Consider the following 4,638-nt stretch of genomic DNA (forward strand, 5'->3'; position numbering starts at 1 on the left):
CGAAATTGGAAAAGCATGTTTTATTTTATTTTTGCGTAATTTATTAATTTTTTCAAAATCATTATTAAAATGCCGAATTTTTTTTGCCAAACAAAGCATGTGAAATTTAGGATGGGTTTTGAACTGGCCCTACTCAAATTATTTTGGGCTGCATTTACACCCCCGATTTATAATCCTCACTCAATACAAATATTACAAATAATCAAAGCAAGAATCGAATCGAGAACTTAATTTCTGGGCCTAGTCCACGGCTAGTGGGCTTAGTTCTGAGAAAAAATAAATAAGAGAAGATCAATAAAAAAGTGGAGGCAGACACATTGGCGGCAATGGTGGCTTCTGGATTGATCTGCGGGGACGGAATATAGACCCTGCCGACACACTTCTAACTGTGGGGGGCGTGAAGCCGCTTATTTATATGAAGTTTCCTGTCGAGGAAAGTGAACACATGAAGTACAGAAGTAGTACAGAAGTATAACTTAGTTTGTAAAACGTTTCCCATCTAACTAATAGACTGGGGCTCGTGTGAATAAATGGAAAACTATTAATGATGCTCGTAAAAATAAGTGAATGCATGGGTTGACAACTGTGTAATAGGATGCCTTAAATGTCATAGTTGAACCATTCAATGTTGTTATCTCAAGGTTTTTTTTTCCTTCATTCACTCCGTAGATTAGCAGTTAACAATTCAAGTATTTAACTCGAATAAAAAAAAAATCAAAATTCTCCTTTTTTTTATGCAACCATAGGCCCTTATGTTTTAGTATGTAAACATGCTAAAGCATTCCAATTACACACAAATAACCCTATAATTAAAATATTCAAGCAAATACACAACGTTTTCCCCCTAACTTAGAACTTATCCTTCCTATTTAATGATTCGAGAATGAAACCATGTTTAAACAATGATATATTAATCTCATATATACATAATTAAACGCATTTCAACACATTAGATGAAAATCTTATTTTAGAAGTCATGACTCATGTTCTATTTAGTGGAGCTGCAGTGACGGATCCAAAATGTTAGATTGAAGTGCGATAAATAATTTACTCGGAGAAATGATACTAATTATTCGTATTTAATTGGATTCGCCACTACGGAGCTGTAACCCACTTGTAAAAATAAGCATATGAAACAAAAAATATATATTTAGTTAAAATTAATAAATAAGACTTTAGTGGAGCCGTAACTTAATTTAATTTAAGCAAAAATTTATCTAAATTTAATTTAATTCGAGACAAGATCAAACAATTTCACTATATTACATTGTGTAAAAGAAATTGGTGCAGCTTTTCGCCAATAAAATATTGACCACAAGTCAATTGATAGATACATTTATTAGCAAATACCTCTATGGAAAATATATTTCCATCATAATATTTCGTCCACAAGAATTAAAGTAATACTTTTCGCATTCTATATATAAATCCAAATGTTTCGTATTTCATGTCAAAATGCTCCCTACTATACGTTTATATTTACATTCAATTTTGTATTCTTATAGTGAGAATGTGAGAGTGGGATTTCGATGAGATAATGCATGTGATGACGTCAATTAAATACTTGTAATTATATTTACATTCAATTTTGGATTGGAAATATATACAGTTGATTTTTCTCCCTGCCAAAACTTTTCTTAGAATGGAAAAGGACATTGACTTGAGTACTTAATGAGTTATGAAGTCAATTAAATACTTATAATTTATAACTTACACTATAATTTGAGGAGTATAATTTTTAAGTCAATCTTCGTCCAGTGTCTGTGATAGGTTAAGTGAGTTACCTCTGTAGTAGGGGCATTTCTTTTCAGTACGGACTTTAAGAAAAAAATTGTGTTACGTAAGTTAAATAAATGGATAATAAAGTAGGAAATGAAAAATGTAGATAGATGAAGAAAGAATAAAGTAAAAGAGGTAAATATGAAAGAAGATAGATTGTTGCTTTTTGCTTAAAAAAATAATGACTCAGCTATGACAACCTAAAAAGAAATATGACTCAGCTAAAGAGGGACGGAAGAAGTACATGCTATCACCGGGTAACATTTGCAGCATTAATGGAAGTCTCAATTTTCTTAACACATTCAAAATCACACCACAGGTGGCATGAGTACTTAATGTAAAGTAGATACACAAAATCAGAATTTCACAAAAATTTATAAATTATTAATTACATGAAATTACCCCAAACATAAATACAAAATGATTAAGACTTTGTCCCACTTGAAAACTTCAAACCATATTTCCAATTCTTTCCAACTCATTTTGTAATAGCCACTTCTTTCGTTGTCCTTTCTGTTGTTTAAGGTCGAACTAGAGAATCTTCGCTCTCTTGATTCGTGTTTTAAATGGAACTCGTTGCTCTTTTTCTTTTGATGTCTAAGGTTGTTAGTTCGCGGAACAAAAGTAAAGAAATAATTGAAGGAACTAAAACAAGCTAATGTATATTGTAAAATAAAATGAACGTGCTACAGTGATACGAGGTTTTTCCCCGAATGAAGGTGTTTGCATACATCTCGAATAATACTTTAATTTATTTGATCATCTTACATGAATAGAAGTAAAAATATAGGAAACTTTACAAATAGTCATGAATGGGCCAAAAAACAAGCTAAGAAACAAAAATCTTTTCTTTTGCTACACTTTGGACCTCTTTCTCCTCGAGCCCAAGTCGCACCCCTCCATCGCGACCACAACCGATTAGCTCGTTCGGCCCGGGGCAGCGAGCCCAAGGGCCCTAGGCAGCAAACCCGTCGAGGACAGCAGCAAGGCAGCCAAGCTTTTCTCTCACCTGCAAGATAAAAACAAGTTTTAATGGCTAAGGAACAAGAGAAATTAAGGAACTACTATTTGAAGAAAAGAATCAACATTTCTTTAGTTATAGAGGACCAAGGATTCATCATAGAAAGCAAGTTAGCCCTGCAGCAGCTCCCACCCAACGGCCTTGCCTCCCCTACGAGCTCCTGCAGCTTGCAAACAAAGAAAATTATGAACTAAAGTACTAAGAGGGCATGTAAGGACAAGATGAATTAATTAATCAAACACCTAGTACTCCAAGTAACACCAAAACGTTTCAAGTAGAAGACTGCAATGAGGATCAAACACAAGAGATATGTTGTGCATAAAAACAAATGAGGAGACAAAGTACTCCCAAAGTTCTCCTATAAAGATCCCCTCCACACCACCTTTGAACACTCTCCTACACACCTTAAGATTTCCCAGCAACATAGAAAGTGGAGAGTGAGTGAGCTAGGAGAAGAGTCCCTGCACTCTGCAGGCATTGTTTACTCTCCTTAGGTAACACACCTTCTTCCTTCCTTTCCTCAAGATTTTGTTATGCTAAACCCAAACTCACTCCTTCACTATCTTAACAGAAAGGGCCAGAAACACAAGTAAACGGGCTGCAAGTCTTAGGATCAGAGGGAGAGAGCAGCAACTGCTTCAAGAGGTAATATACACCTCCACCTTTCTCCAACCAAAATTTCATGTCTGCATGTAGTAAATAAAGCACAAGCATATTAAGACCACCAACACTTCAAGTTATAGAGGACCAAGGATTCACCATAGAAGGCAAGTCAGCCCTGCAGTAGCTCCCACCCAACGGCCTTGCCTCCCCTACGAGCTCCTGCAGCTTGCAAACAAAGAAAATTATGAACTAAAGTACTAAGAGGGCATGTGAGGAAATAGATGGAGAAAACTCTAACTGTTGCAAACAACCCCTGCCCCTTTCGAATTCTCATGTTAGGATGAGGAAAATTTCTTTTCTTTACACTCTGCAACACAGACACACATGCTAGAATTCCTCACCACTAAAGTAAGCAAGACATAACAGGGGAGCCCTTAATTTAAGAACAGAAACCATCTTGTGTATACAAATTCTCATTTCAAACTCTGTTAACCCCCGCACAATTGGTAAAAATGCAAATTCAAATTTAGGCATAAAGGGCAGTGGTCGAATTTGCCCATACTCAACTCCCCTAAAAATCTAAGAATTTCTGATCACAAAATTCGAATGGAATAAGGTAGAAAGCTTAGCTTAGGAAGGAGGGCGATGGAGCAGTCGCCGAGAGATGCCTCCCCTCTTCTTCCGACTGCGCAGTAACCGCGACGGCTGGGCGCGGGGGTGACGACGGAGGTGTGAGCAGCAACGGCAAGGCAGCACCGCTGCCCGGCCAGAAGCAGGACGGCGCGAGCAGCGCCTGAGGCGTTTTCGCATTTCGAGAAAACGGCAGCAACAGCTCGCCATTTCCGATCCGACGAAGAGAGGCTGCCGGCGATGCAAGGCGTCGAGCGGAGTCACTGTCAGGATGGAGTGATTTTGTCGGAAAGAAGTTAGGGATTTTAGAAGAATTGGGGATTTTGTGAGTTGAATTTGTGAAGACAGAGAGGGAGATAGACCGATGGAAATTTTGGAACTTTGGGCTTGAATAAAATAAGTAGTGACTTCCTTTTAATTATTTTGGGTCATCTCAATAGTTAGATAAAATGGGCCACTAATTAAATTAAGCTTGGGCCTAGATTTTTAAGAGGAATGGGCCTCTTTTATTGTTTTGAGAACTTAGCCTACAGAATGACCTTATTGCTTGGGCTCGGTAATTAGTTTTACATGGGCTATGAACGAGTAACAAGATTTGAGTTTAA

The 4,638-nt window shown here is 37.1% G+C and overlaps 1 long non-coding RNA gene across 5 annotated transcripts; it reads right to left on the reverse strand.

Moving 5' to 3' along the window:
* Positions 1-2,501: 2,501 nt before the first annotated feature.
* On the reverse strand, positions 2,502-4,394 carry LOC125218267. Of its 5 annotated transcripts, none has more exons than XR_007175925.1 (4): positions 3,560-4,394; positions 3,304-3,486; positions 2,887-2,960; positions 2,502-2,788 (listed from the first exon to the last, which is right to left on the reverse strand). It is a non-coding gene; the product is annotated as an uncharacterized LOC125218267 (long non-coding RNA). The 5 variants fall into 5 exon arrangements; XR_007175921.1 differs by having other exon boundaries at positions 3,205-3,486; XR_007175924.1 differs by having other exon boundaries at positions 2,887-2,966; positions 3,205-3,486.
* Between the last annotated feature and the right edge of the window lie 244 nt (positions 4,395-4,638).

This window comes from Salvia hispanica, chromosome 1 (assembly GCF_023119035.1).
Source record: "Salvia hispanica cultivar TCC Black 2014 chromosome 1, UniMelb_Shisp_WGS_1.0, whole genome shotgun sequence".
Taxonomy (NCBI): Eukaryota; Viridiplantae; Streptophyta; class Magnoliopsida; order Lamiales; family Lamiaceae; genus Salvia; species Salvia hispanica.